At 42.6% G+C, this 15,807-nt stretch overlaps 1 protein-coding gene across 2 annotated transcripts in view; it reads right to left on the bottom strand.

The window, feature by feature from the left end:
* The window catches only part of BORCS5 (BLOC-1 related complex subunit 5), a 101,821-nt gene that overhangs the window by 1,138 nt on the left and 84,876 nt on the right, over positions 1-15,807 (bottom strand). The window lies entirely within an intron of this gene.

Below are 15,807 nucleotides of genomic sequence, written 5' to 3'. Positions count from 1 at the left end.
TGGGATCGAGCCCCGCATCGGGCTCCCTGCTCAGTGGGAAGTCTGCTTCCCCCTCTCCTGCTGCCGCTCCTCCTGCTCATGCTTGCTCGCTCTCACTCAAATAAATAAAAATCTTAAAAAAAAAAACCAAACAGGGGAACTGATTCCCCAACTGTGAGGATGGAGTGAGAGAACACACCCAGCACAGGACCTGGCATGGCTCAGAGGTGCTTCACATTTGTCACTCCTCCCTGTCTTCCTTGAATGGCTGCAGGGTGGTGGCCCCTTGGGGACAAGTGCAGGGAAAGGGGTGGCTTTCTCTGACAGCCAAGGCTCAAGTCCATACCGCGCACCACACTGCTGTGAGGCAAACTGCTCCATGCACTCCCTCCCCCAGTTAAACAAATGTTAGGCTCTGTGCTCCCCTTTTATGACTATTTTCTTCCCCTGGGGAAGTTTTTTGGAACCTGTCACCTGGATAAAAATAGGGGGCGGGAACGTCCAGCCTGTCAGGTGCCTATACCCACCCCTCCTGTGTAGGGAAAAACACAAACTACCAAGACTCCAATTTTGACCCTTAAATTGAGTTCAAATGCTACTTCAGCCCCTCGTACTTACCCACTCCAGGAGCGCATACGTCCCTTTCCCAACCCCCAGCCTCATGCAGGGTGATGGCACCTAATACATGTTACCAGAGCCTCTGGAAATGGTGTGATAAAAACCAACCCACGGGGCACCCGGGTGGCTCAGTCAATTAAGCATCCACTCTTGGTTTCAGCTCAGGTCATGATCTCAAGGTCGTGAGATCAAACCCCACATTGGGCTCCGTGCTGGGCACGGAGCCTGCTTGAGATTCTTGCTCTTCCTCTCCCTCTGCCCCTCCCCTCCCTCCAAACAAACAAACAAAACACCGAACGAAACAAACAAACAGGAGGAGACCAAAGCCAGCCCCAAGAAAAAATAACTAGTTCTATTTTTATACTGTTTGTGGTGGGGGGGGTGGGTGTGGAGAGAAGGATGGCGAGTAAGGAAGGTGTCAGAAGAACTTCGTGCTTGTTTTTTCTATGTTGGTTCTTTCCTCACTTGTTTTGAAATGCTCAGGGGACAAAAAAACAGCTAGTGGGAGGAAGGGTGGGGAGGGAAAGAGCCACCTTCCAATACTGTGGAAGCAATTTATACCTTCAGATAGTTCTCTGCAACCCTGTTCCGTCATTCAGCACTTTGAAGGTAGTGGGCTAGTAAATTATAGTGTTCCTGAGAGCCAACCACTGGGCCTTTTCAGAATGGCAATTCAATCCAGCACCTAGAAACACTCCACCTTCATACAGACAGTGGGTGACCTGGGAGCTTGCTGGAATCCTCATAAGAGCCAGCAGAGCCCACTGAACCACCTGCCCCAGCATTCAGAACCATCTTGAGTTACCACATTTCACGCGGCAGGGCCATTCCCGTCCTCCCCACAGCCAACTCTACCAGACTAGACAAACTCCTGTGAAGTTTATCTGAAATGGCCTCCAAGACTCTAACATATCACGTCTTAGGGCCTGGCAATCAACCACTCCCCCGATTTATACTCGATCAGACAGCGGTATTTGTTCAAATGACATAGACGCGCCCACACATCTCCACACCTGACAGGGGCCCGTGTTTGATGTATCCAGAGCTTTTGCCCAAATCCACTTCATGTTTAGTGCCTGGGGGAGCACACATAATTCGAGCCTGCTGTTCACACACACCGACAGTACGTCTCTCAAGAGTCAATTCCCTGACAGTGCATGGAGGAAAAAAGCACAGAAGAGGAAACCTGAAGCTGAGTGACCTGTGAGGTCTCACAGCGACAGAACCAAACTAGAAGCCAAACCTCCTCAGTCTAGCGTCTTCCTTTCACCCGTATTCCCCAAGCAAGAGTGTGTACCATTAGATTCTAGTTGGTGCATGGCATTAAAGAACATTGACTTGCATGATGGAGAAGTTATTGCCTTTTAAACCTTTCCCCCTTCTTTCTGACTGCTGCCAGGAAAGTCTCGAGGTAGTGGTGCAAGTAAGACTTTAAAACCCGGGGAAGTGTAACAAAACTGGCGATGCCTATTTCTCACGTCCCTGCCCTTCACTCTCTTGAGGCAACACGGCTGCTGATCCCTGTTGCGTCCCTCCGTGTGCACCCGCGTGTGTCCAGACGTACTCCTGGCTGAAGAACTCCCTTGCTGAAGCTCTGACACAGCTGACCAGGCCCCAGGCAGTAAGACAGTATCCAATGCAATTCCGAATCTTACCATTTTGACAATCTGGAACATATCCTTATTCACCTTTCCTATTTCTATTTTTGGCACAGAGATTCTAATGAGGAAGCAGATATATAATATACACAGTCAACAGACCTCTGCTGGTACCACAGTGTGCCATCCCGCACACGAGGCCCTGGGGACACACATACTGAGAACCACACTGTCTGTACCCCACACAGCTTACTGTGTACATTAACATGACTTCTGTTTTCCACTGTCTTTGTTAACGTATCTTGGCTCTTCCAGAAAACAGGCCCAGAAAGGGAAATGTTGCAAATAACTTTGTTTCAGAAAAACCATGTAAGTGAAAAAGCTATTAGATTTTCCAACAGACAGAGAATGACTGCTTATTTTCCACAACCTTTGCCTCAAAACCCACACCTTGCTATCACCACATGACTAAGTTCTAGTCGGAGGTACGTATATGTGGCAGGCTCTCATGGCAGCTTCTGGGTATCTTCCTTAAAACTCAGCTGGCACAGACCCCGCTCCTCCTTCTTCAGCCCTTCCCTCGCTCTGCTCCTGCAGGAATGCAGATGCAGCCCCCTCAGGTCACATCCTAGGGCTGGCAGAGCAGTGCACCAGAAGACTAGGTCTATGAGGACTTTTGTGGATGAGAGTAGTACCAGGCCTGCGAGAGAAGAAATTTCCATTCTGTATAAGCCACTGTGATTTTGGACCTCTGTAACACCACGTGACTTTAACCTTATACTGGTAGAAATGAATGAGATGAAGTCCCTGCCCTCAGAGAACTCACTGTTTACTCTTAAATTCATACCTCAAATGTTGCCTCCTAGGACATGCATGCACTGTCTCTGAGGCCAGTACACTTCAAAGGACAAGTGAAAAAGAAGGTGAAATTATCTGTGGGTGTAACTACAGGCTTTACTAAGACACGAGTTATCTGTAGAATGTGCTCAAACTTGTTCCAAATACCTTATTTGGATAGTACAGCCTAATTGCTCATCTGGGCAGTCCACTGTCAGAAACATCCAAAATATTAGCAAATCAACCCAACAACGGTACATCATAACCAAGTGAGGTTTATCTCAGAGATGCAAGCCTTTTCATCCAAAAAACAGAGTAATTTGCCATTTCAACAGAATAAAGGTTAAAAATTATATAATCATTTTAGTAGATGCAGAAAAAGCATCTGACAAATTCATTTATGAAAAGTTTTGAAAATCTGGAACAGAAGGAAACTTCCTCAACCTAATAAAGGGCATTTATGAAAAACCTACAGTGAATATTACAGTGGTAAAGGACACTTTTCTCTCTAATCAGGAACAAGGCAAGGATGTCCACTCTCATCACTTCTTTTCAACACTGTACTAGAAGTCTTAGCCAGTGTAATAAACCAATACAAGGAAATAAGGAAATAAAAGGCATAGGAACTAGAGAGGAATACATAAAAGGGTCTTCATCTGTAGATGACATGACAGTGTACTTAGAAAAATCTTAAGGAATCTACCAAAAACTAATAAAACTAACAAGTGAGTTTATTAGCAAGGTTGCAAGATAGATGGCCAACATACAAAAATTGACTGTATTTCTGTATACTTGCAATGAACAACCAGACAATATAATTTAAAAACACTATTTACAATTGCAACCAACAATTACTTAGGGAAAATTCAACAAAATATCTACAAGACCTGTACACTGATAATACAAAACTCTACTGTGAAAAATTAAAGCTGATCTCAAAAAATGGATAAGTATACCATGTTCACGGATTGGAAGATTCAATATCATTAAGATGTCAATTCTTGCCGAGAGCCAACTGCAATCTGAATCAAAATTCTAGAAGGAATTTTTTGCAGGGATTTGATAAGCTGATTCCACGTACACAAAATGGCCAAAAGAATTTTTTAAAAACCCCAAAGTTTGAAGACTTACAGTACTTGATTTCAAGACAGTATAAAGTTACAATAATTAGGATAGTATGATATGAGCATAGAGACAGACACATAGATCAATGAAACTGAACAGAGAGTACAGAAATAGGTCTAAACATATGTGGTCAATTGTTGTTGTTTTTTTAAACAAAGGTTCCAAGGTAATTCAGTGGGGAAAGTAAAGTTTTTCAATAATTTGTGCTAGAACAACTAGATCTCTGTATGGAAAAAAATAAATCTGGACCCCTACCCTTCACCCCACACACAAAAATTACCAAGAAATGGATCACAGTCCTAAACATAATAGCTACAACTATAAGACCTCTAAAAAGAAAACAGGAGAACCACCTTTGCTATCTGGAGTAGGCAAAGAATCTTCATCAAAATTTAAAACTTTGCTTAGACACCATTAAGAAAATGAAAAGTCAAGCCACAGACTAAAAGAAAATATTTACAATACATATATCTGATAATAGACATCTAGAATATGTAAAGAACTCTTACAGCCCAATATTAAGAAAAAAATCCAGGGGTACCTGGGTGGCTCAGTTGGTTGAGCACCTGACTCTTGATTTCTGCTCAGGTCATGATCTCAGGGTTGTGAGATCAAGCCCTGCCTCGTCAGGCGTGGGGCTCAGTGGGGAGGTCTGCTTGAGATTCTCTCTCTTCCTCTGCTCCTCCCCGCTCCTTGCCCTGTGCTCACTCTCTCTCTCAAAAAAAAAAAAAAAAAAAAAAAAAAAATCTTTGAAAAAAGAAAGAAAGAAAGAAAGAAAAAATCCAAATTTGGGATATTTTCAAGAGTACTGCCCCAGGGCTTCTGTCTTGTTAAAACACTAATTGAATTTCTAAGGGGAAAAAATCAGCTTTTAAGATCTTTAAAAGGAGAATTAAGACCGCTTTCAGGAAAGTAAGCCTCCAACTAATCAGTTGAATATGAACTGAGTTTATTAAAAAGAAAGGTAGGGGAGAAGGGGTCAGTGAAGAATCCTCCAGGAGATCATGTGGACATGGAATCTGACCCTCTTGGGACAAAGAATTCAAAATGTATACAAGTAAAACTTGTCTGAAGATTGCACCTACAGGCACTATTAAGTAAACTGAACTACAGATCAGGGAAAAAAACAGGGTGCCTGGCTGGCTCAGTTGGTTGAGCATGCAACTCTTGATCTCAGGGTTGTTGAGTTCAAGCCCCACATTGAACAATCTCTATACTGGGTGTAGAGATTACTTAAAAATAAAATCTTTAAAAGAAAAGGAACAAAAAAAGTAGCTAGATGCTAACCAAACAGCTGTCTGAAAAGAACTCCCTTGCTGAAGCTCTGACACAGCTTCCCTGGTGGGGAAAAAATTCTAGTCAGTTCTCAAATCACTCTGGAGGCTTCTAGCTCATGACCAAGACTAAATCCCATTCCTTGTCTGCTGCCAAATGAGAAGTGGCTATTCATAACGTTGCACATCGAACCTCAGGGAGACCTGTTTCATGGAAACTCCTGTCTTGACTGAGCTCGAGTGGCAGACTCCGATGCTTTCAGACCCACTGGCTTAAATTCTCAATAGTTCACTTCCCAAAGGTTTAGCCAGAGCTTTTACCTCAGGTGTGAACTGACTGTTCAGACCCTCCAAATGACCTATGTAGATATCTGAAGGCATTCCTAAGCTCCAACTGAGTGACTGAGAGTCACTCTGTGAGGAGCAGCCTCCTACGGGAGCAACACAATAAGTAAAAAATTAAGGTGAGGCTGAGTAATCATTCTAGATTCACAACCAACTTATATAGCTTGCAGATGAAGACAGTGGTGTCAGAATTGGGTCAAAATCTTGGTTCTGCACATGACTGCTTACCTTTGTAACTTTTTTCTTTCTAAAGTAATCTCCATGCCCAATGTGGGGCTTCAACTCATGACCCCAAGATCAAGAGTCGCAGGCTCTACCACCTAAGCCAGCCAGGCACCTCTACCTTTGTGACTGAGCCAGTCACTTAACCTCTTCGAGCCTTAGCTTCTTCACCCTTAAATTGGGCATAATGATAGTACCTATTTCAGAACGCTGATGTGAAGAGTAATGAGATAACACGTACAAAAAGCCTATAATAGCCCCCAGAAAAACAGAGCACCATAAATTATAACATGTATGTGAACTGAAATAGAAACTATGTCTAAAAATTCCTTTTCATGACATGGAAAAACAGGGTAAGGAATTTAGTAAATAAGGGCAGGGAAAAAAATGACATTTTGAGGTATCCAACAGACACAATGTATCTTTGTTGTACCGGCAGGAGAACTTATTGTTATGCCTCGTCGCTAGTACATTAACTATCTTCAAGGCTTACACAATCACAGTGACAATTTACCATTGTGTTTTTCACTGACATGTTTCATTTTTGTTCCAAACTTTGCTACTGAAAAACTTACAACAGAGTCACATTACTCATCTTGTAGTTTCCTGACAGAAACATTTTACACTACATAATAACTAAAATCACTATTTACCTACAAGTCCTTCCATGTGTTTTTGATTTACGTGTTCAGCCATGAGAATGAGTAAGTCCTTCCACTGTCTGTGGTAAAATAAAATGGTAAAATAAAAAATATATAAGTGTACATGCACGTATATATATTTTTTCAAAAAATATTTTGAAAGCAAGCAGAAGAGCTTTAAAAAATGGTATCTTTCCCAAGAGGAGTCCATTGCTTCAAGAATTTTGTTACAAAGAATTTCCTGATGGGGTGCCCTGGCTGGCTCAGTTGGTGGACGCTGCAACTCTTGATCTTGGGTTGTGGTTTCGAGCCCCACACTGGGTGTAGAGATTACTTAAAAATAAAATCTTTAAAAAAGATCTCCTGATAAAATAAGCTTTGATGCTAGTTTCGCACAGGTCGGTCATCCTATGTAAGATATCGAAATGCTTGATGTAACTTCCTTTTCAAAGTAAAGGTAATCTTTTCAAAGTAGTGGTACATACTACAAAGGCCTACAGTTTTAAGTTAGATGTATAATACAGTAAGAGCTTCACAAAGATACTGTACATCTTCTAAATTCTTAAAACCTTAATCGTAGATATGTCCAAGACAGTCAAAGGTAGTTTAATACCTTTTTCACAGATCGAAAGAAAAATCAGTAAACTGTGTACCACAGTTAACAAAATTCAAGTTTATATGATCAATAGACTCGTTTTCCTATCAGTGACTTAAGTTTTAAAAAAAAATGTTAAAAAAGACTGCTTAAGGGACGCCTGGGTGGCTCAGTTAGGCATCTGCCTTCGGGTCAGGTCATGATCCCAGGGTCCTGGGATCGAGCCCCACATCGGGCTCCCTGCTCAGTGGGGAGCCTGCTTCTCCCTCTCCTCCCTGCTCATGCTCTCTCTTGCTATCTCTAAGAAATAAAATCTTAAAAAAAAAAGACTGCTTAAGAACTCAACTGAGACTACATTTAAAAAAAAAGTCATGTTATCTTTCCCACCCTTTAAAAGTATTGTTCAGTTCTTAATGTAATAACGTCTCTTAGTTAACTTAAGTGTCAAGGTCAACTTTTATTTGGTTTCAATAAATAGTTCACTTTCTTTGTACTCATTCTACATTTAAGTTCCTGTTTCCCAAGGAGATCAATTTAGGAATGAATATGGGGTGGGAAGCAGAGGCCATGAAGGGCTGAGGCCAGCTCACCAAGGGCCATCTGCCCCTCTTCCCACATTCCAAATCCTGCCCCAGCTTTGTTCTTCCTTTGGACAGACATCCTTCTTTGGAAATGCTTCAGTGTTTTACATAAAGCTTCACCTTTTTACATATTCTAAGTGCCAAAACTACCAATTCCCCTGATTAGAGAACATTAGCACAGCTATATAAATCAGTACTGTTCCAAGGGCAAAATTTGCTGTTGCAAGTTCATTTCCCCAAAGATAAACAAATGGCCAATAAGTACATGAAAAGATGTTCAACATCATTAGTCATCAGGGAACTGGAAATCAAAACCACAGATACTACTTCACACTCACTAGGATGGCTAAAATGACAGATAATAGTGAGGATGTGGAGAAACTAAAATCTTCGTGCACTGCTAGAGGCAACGTAAAATGGTGCACTGTTTCAACAACAGTTTGGCAGTTTCTCCAAAAGTTAAATACAGAAGTACTATAGAATCCAGCAATTTCACTCCCAGGTGTATGTCCAAGGGCACTACAATGTATGTGCATGCAAAAACTTGCACACAAATGTTCATGGCTACGCTGTTCAGACAAAAAGCAGAAACAACCCAAATGTCCATCAGTGGATGAATGGATACACAAAATGTGTATCCCTACAACTGAATAGGATTGGGCCATAAAAAGGCATGCAATACTGATCTAAGCTACAAAAGAGATGAGCCTTGAAAACAGTATGCTAAGTGAAAGAAGCCACACACAAAAGGCCACATATTATATGATTCCACGTATATGCAATGTCCGGAACAGGCAATCCGTAAAGACAGAAGGTAGATTAGCTGTTGGCAGGAAATAGGAGAATGGGGGCTGGGAGTGACTGCTAACTTATATAGGTGATGAAGATGTTCTGAAATTAGACAGTGGTGTTAGATGAACAACTTTGTGAATATACTACCAACCACTGAACTGCACCACTATAAAAGGGTGAGAGGTACCCTGAAGCCGAGTTCTCAGCAACCTCCCAGAACCTTCCTTGCTCGTTCTTAAACTGACCCCTTAATGGCTGCATTCTTAATCTCGCTCCTGACTAGAGGCACCTTCTGCTTTTAAATTTAAATTTTTATTTAAATTCCAGTTAGTTAACATACAGTGTTACATTAGTTTCAGGCGTACAGTACAGTGATTCAGTACTTAGGTACAACATGGGGTGCTCATCGCAAGTGCCCTCCTTAATCCCCATCACCCATTTAACCCACCCCTCCCACCTCCCCTCTGATAACCATTAGTTTGTTCTCTATCGTTCGGAGTCTGTTTCTTGCTTTGCCTCTCTTTCTCTTCCCCCGCCCTTTACTCATTTGTTTCTTAAATTCCACATGAGTAAAATCACATGGTATTTGTCTTTCTCTGACTTATTTCACTTAGCATAATACTCTCTAGCTCCATCTATGTTGTTGCAAATGGCAAGGTTTCATTGTTTTTTATGGCTAATATTCCACGGTATATATACACCACATCTTTATCCATTCATCAGTTAATGAACACTTGGGCTGTTTCCATAATTTGGCTATTGTAGATAGTGCTGCTATAAACATCAGGGTGCATGTATCCCTCTGAATTAGTATTTTTATATTCTTTGGTAAATACCTAGTAGTGCGATTGCTAAATCACAGCATAGTTATGTTTTTTGAGGAAACTCCATACCGCTTTTCAGAGTGGCTGCACCAGTTTGCATTCCCCCAACAGTGGAGGCACCTTCTTCTCAAGATCTTTCTTCTACTCTCAGATCCTGGTGCTTGGGCTTAGTTGTTCTATCAGTTACCACCTGATTTTGTCTTTGACTCACATGAGTAGCTGTCTCCACTTCAGAGAATCGAGTCGAATGCCCCTTGCCACCAGTTTGGCCCATTCTGACCAACCCTCCATCTTCTATCCCTTACCACATCTTCACCACTTGCCCTCTACTGGGGATTCAAAGATTATGAAGGTTAGCGCGTGCTAGGTTGCAACAAAAACTTTTCTGGGTCAACTATGTGTTTTCTTGGGTTTCTGACCTGATCATCATTCCCACAGAGGACCTGGGAGCTCTCTGAGGCAATCTTCTCTAGGATGCCGCTCTCTTGCACAATGGACACAATGGGAAGATGTTTTCATTAATTACACCATGGGCTAGATGGCACCAATTACCGCAAATTGGACACTTTGAAGCAATCCTGTTTCTGAACACAACAGTTCGCAAGGACAGCTTATAAAAGTAAACTTTTACCATTTATTCTCATATCATACCTTTGCTCTGTAAATCAGACGAGAAACTCCTCTCTGGCAAATCTCAATCTACATGATCTACCAAAATCCAAACCTGAAATCCATACAAGTGGGACTTTTTGTAACACATGTACATATTGAGATGATAGGTAGGCAAAACACAGTGTATAACAGTAATTCCCTAGTTGTTTTAATTAATGTAATAAAATAATGTCTAACAACTACTATACCTGGAGTATCTATTAAATGTTAGGCATTGTACTACGTACCACACACACAGTCTTTGTTCCTCACAGAAGTTCTATAGGGAAAATGTCACTCTCTTTCTAGAGACGTGGAACTAGAGACTCAGATCACAAAATGTGTCCAGGGTCAAAGAGCCAGTACCAGCAGTGAAGCCAGAATTCAAACCCATGCTTTTCCATCTCATCTTCGCCTATCTTTTCCCCAGAACTAATTAATTTGAATGTCAATTCATTTCAATTAAATACATACCATGTTGAACAATGTGTTCAATACTTTTTTTGAAAACCTTAACAGATGAACTGAAATGGCAATTTCTGACAGTTTTCAAGTGGAGTGAAAGAACACACTTTTGTTCCTATTTTAACCACCAAGATTTATTTTTTAATAACCAAAAAAAACAAATGACCAGATATAGCATGGATATTTACAAAACAAAAACAGAGGAGACCAGAGGGAATAATCTTTGTCAGCAGATAAACTGGAATGACATTTTCACTGGCAAAGTCTGTACACTTTGGACTCTGACGCTTCACTTGTACAAGCATTACACAACCCTTGACGTCACCAAGGGGGCTTAAACACAGAAGGCTGGAGCTGCAGGCATCCTTGACAGTCAAAGACTACTCCAGAGTGCTCGAGCCGTTTGCGGAAGCCCACTGGGCGGGTCCGCCAGAGCGGGGCTGGGTTCCACATCTCACGGTCGCTGTCAACCATCCCAAGGAACGAAGGTCGGCCAGTGACATTTCCTTTTCCACAGTTAGTTCTACTTTGTCAAGTGAATTAAACTGTGTGAAAACTGTGACTTGATTTCCATCCATAAAGAACCCCCAAATCTGTTGTTAATGGATGTCAAAGTCAAATCAGACATCTCTAAGTCTGTGAGGAATAGGAACCTGCTCAGGTGGGCCTACATCTGCAATTAGGAGGATATCAGTCAAAACTGTGCACAGTTTCTACTTCCTTCTGGAATTACGTAAACCTTCCCCGGGTCCTTATTAGTCTGCCATTTCCTGTTGCGAAAGGAACAAACAATGGGCAGACTGTCCCCAATGTTTTCATTAATTACAACACAGGCTGAATGGCATTGATTACCACATAATGGACATTTTGAAGTGATCCTGTTTCCTTTTTTCAAACAATGTATCTAAATGTCTCCTAAAAGAAACACATTTGGGCCTTCAAGAGAATTAAGACATACCAGGACCTCAGGAATTTGAATTGCATCACTTTGTTCCAATAGTCATTTTATGACTTGCCCAACTTCCCCAAACGCCTTCTTACACTGTGTTAGGCCTAGGAGGGAAGGTAGGAGAGGAATCTCAAAGCCTTTAGGCAGTTTCCACAGCTAAGTATGAGAAAGTCCGGCCGATTACCCCTTCCCTCTCCATCCCTCACAAAAGAGCTAGTGAGGGCCTCCGAAGGGCAGCACGTGAGGAAAAACATCAGGGTACAAATAAAAGTTCAGGGCAGAAATCCTGCTTCTCCCTGCCCTTGGGAGAGCCTTCCCTGTACGCTACACAAGATAGTAGTTCGGGGCACACAGACACACTCTGGCTCTGGCTTGAGAAGTCTCTGTTCCGCTTCCTTTCTAGTCAGAGTCCCTCTCTGCGATCCCAGAGAGGAAGTGGGGGCAGCATGAAGCCCCTCAGCACAGGTCTCCTCTCTGGCTGCCCCTCATTATCACCAGTTCCCTAAGATCCCAGTAAAAGTCCCTCTTCTCAAAAGAGTGATCAGGGGAAAGTGTGGAAAGTTAGCCTGGAGGAGGGCAGAGTTGGCATTTTAAATGTGTAACTGTGGGGTCTTCAGGGTTATTTTCGTAAGTGTGGTTGCATCCTGTCAGGATTGCTTTTGAAGTATAAAAGTGTATCATGAAATTACGGAGGGAATATTGTAAAGGAAGCCAGGGTCAGGGAAGGTGTGTGAGCACTGCACATGAATGATGAGAGGACGTGGGAAGCCAAGGCGTTAGGATAAGGAACGGAAGAGAAAGAAAGTAGAACAGTAGAAAAAGCATGGGTCTTAGATCTGGGTTTGAGTCCCAGCTCTACCATTTCACAGCTGGGTCACCCTGAATGGTTTAACTTTCAGGTCTTTGAAACTCAGTTTCTTTGGAAATGTAGATGTAGACAGGGCACATAAAATGCTCATTCCACCCTTGGCACACGGTCCAACATAAAAAGTGACACCTGTGTTATCAGGACTACTATTACTACTATGTTAAGAGAGAATCTGGAGAAGTTGTGCTGGTAGATGGAGCGGGTGGATGGTGAAGAAAATCTGGGAGCCCCGTCACTAACCGGGACTCCCCTTACCAATGTCCAGGACTAAAGGGAAATAAAGGTAAGTCTGTATGAACCTAAGTGACACAGTCAATATTTAAAGCTGAGCTGAGGTGACCAAAACAATGTCAAACTGGGTCATGTGCTCTGTAATTCCATGTATGCACCCCAACCGTCTGTGAACACAGTCCCTTTTTAGATTCAGAGTAGAGAACAGAGCTTACAGGTGGTGTGGAAGCAAATACTTACTGTCCAAATTCTCTACCCCGCGCCTGAAGAAAGAACGTGAGAATACGAACATACTAATTTGGGCGTATCTCAGTTGACGCCAGAGGGTGTGCTCTTAAGCACTATGCTGCATGACCTCACCGGCCACGTGACGGCCATAGCATTACCCACGCAGAAGGCTGAGGTGACAGCTCAGCTTAATACACACATTCATCCAGCAGACACCGCCTGAGCACGTGGGGAGAAACGAGGCAGGAGATGGCTTCTGACCAGGGGAAACCAGGAATGCTGCATGCCCAGGCCGTTGGCATGTACTGATGGGACTGTCAGATCCACCAGGCGGGGACGGGGAGCGGACTCTAGCAGGAGGGAAGACGGGAGACACGGAGAAGCAGGAGAGACCAGAGGGCAGTGTGAATATGGTCGACGTGGGAGACTACGACTGTGACTGCTCCGAGACGGAAAGGCAGGGGAGGCAGTGCTCACAGAGAGACTCCAGGTCTCGGCGAGGATGAAGAGGGAACGGCTGACGGGCCTTCGGGTTAGGGAGAGATCATTCCTGAAACCGTGCCACTAATACTACACTTCTACAGATTCACATCACTTCCTCCTGGTCTTGCTGCATTTCAGATCAATGTCTTTTACTCCCTAAAATGATCTCTTCATTTACATAGCTCCCCGCAGTCCTGCAAAGCACCTTCCCATTCATGATCCCACTCACTCTAGGCTGCAGGGTGGCCGTCACCTTAACTCTCTGTGTGAGCAATTTCTATTAGTGGTTTGATGTGACCTTAGACAAGTAGTAAGCTCTCTAGTCATGTGTAGCATGAACCGTGGAGTAATGCCAGGATGGCATCTAAAGGCTTACAATATTAAAATCTAGTTTGTCAGGGAGCCTGGGTGGCTCAGTCGGTTAAGCGTCCAACTCTTGATTTCAGCTTAGGTCATGATCTCAGGGTCGTGAGACTGAGCCCCACATTGGGCTCTGTGCTCAGCGGGGAGTCTGCTTCTCTCCCTCTGCCCCTCTCCCTCTGCCCCTAACCCTTGCTTGCGCTTGTGCTCTCAAAAATAAACAAATAAATCTTTATAGTTTGTCAACATGGGCAGAAAAAAGCTAACTGTTGCTTCAAGCTCTAAGAACACATCCTAGATAAATCCTTTGGGAATCCTTGAGACCTGAAAGAATTAGTGATATTTTAAAAATATGGATCTGCAAGTGTCCTCCCTACTAACAAGAGAGATAGCAAATAAGTCTCCACTTCAGAACATCCAGATAAGTATGACAATAAGCAGATTGTTAATAAGGACAAGAATTTTGGGTACTGAAATTGTCATTGGTCAAAAAAATTTGATAAATTTTAGGTATAGACAGAGTTTTGAGGAATAGTCTCCTGGCTCACTCTGTACTAGCCAGGAGATCTTTATCTTACAAGTTCCTTTCTAGAATGGTCTTCCTGGTCCACCCTACCTATAATTTCCATCCCACTGACATTTTAAATCCCTTTTCTTGCCTTAGATTTCCATTCTTAGCACTTATCTTTTTTTTTTTTTCTTACTTTTTTACCTTTATTGTCTGTTTCCCCAGACACGTAAGGTTCTATGAGGAATTCTACTTTGTTCAGTGATACATCCTCAACACCTAAAACAGAGCCTGGCACAGAGCTGAATGAGTTCATAAGTGAAGCAGACACGTAAAGGTACATGCATACAAAGTTCTGAAAGGCATGTTCTTATCTCAGTGAGTCAAAATTCTGCACCCAGGAAGATAGAGCCCTAATAAGACTCATACATTATGGGGGGGGGGGAATAGAGGTATTCCAAGTTGGGAAAAAAACGTATGCTCAAGATAGACATATATAAAGTACAGAAAATAGAACAAAGCAGGCTAAAAACAAATACCACCAATCATCTCATCATTAACGGGCAACCACAACTAACTGTCATGTTTCCTTTGAATCTTTTTTTAAAAAGATATTTAACATAGTTGAAATCATATTGACTGTATAATGCTGTGTTCTGATTTTTCACTTAATGTGAAAAGCTTAAGTGTTTTCATAGTATCACCTGGTTTTCATTGACAGGACTTAGATCAAGTGAAATTTATCATAAAAATTTGCCCTTCTGAATCTCAAAGTTGGGTTACAGACACATTTTAGGAATATAAGCTGAAAGATGACACAGATGTTCAAAGTGTAGCTCAAAATGTAATGCAGCCCTGGGCATGCATATAGACTACATTCCCCGCCTACTTTGGAGTTAGCTGCGGCCATGGGATTGAGTTCCAGCCACAGTGATGTGTGACACTTACAGGTTTGGTCCACAGAATCTCCCATCTGTGCTATTTCATTCTCTTTCCTCTTCTGCCAACTGGGTGCTATCAGGACATGGTCTTTGGTTGGGTATGGCAGAGCCACATGATGGGAGGAGCCTAAATCCCTGAACTCAAGGGAGGAGAGTCACCTGCTACCATCCAGAAACATCCACCTTGAACATAAGCAAGAACTGAACTTCTGTCGCATTTGAGCCATTACACATTTCTTCATCTATTTATAGCTGCAGTCTAGCCTACCCTACCTCATACAACTCTCAAACCTTTATTTTCCCTAATAGAATAAAGGCACTATGATAAAGATAGTAAAATAATTGAAGAATATCTTAAGTTCTTCATTTAACAAACATTTATTAAATGTCTACTATGTGCCAGGCATTGTTCCAAGCCCTGCAGCAACATTCAAGTTTGCTAAAATTGTTTTTCTTCACTGAAAGAGACACAGGACAGGGAATAGTTTTCCCAGCCCTACTTCCAGTTCTATAGCCCATGTGCCCTTAATGCGCTTACCCTCTAGCTTACAGATGGCAATTACGCTTGGATTCCAGAGGCAGCTAAAGGGGCCTCCACCACTGCCTACTCTGGCAGACTGGAAATGACCTATGGGCGGGAGAGGGAAGGGGCTCTAGTAGCTGGCTCATGCAGCTGGTACTAGAAAAGCTGG

The sequence above is a fragment of the Halichoerus grypus genome, chromosome 6, assembly GCF_964656455.1.
Source record: "Halichoerus grypus chromosome 6, mHalGry1.hap1.1, whole genome shotgun sequence".
NCBI lineage: Eukaryota > Metazoa > Chordata > Mammalia > Carnivora > Phocidae > Halichoerus > Halichoerus grypus.
This window is presented reverse-complemented; position numbering and strand designations above follow the sequence as displayed.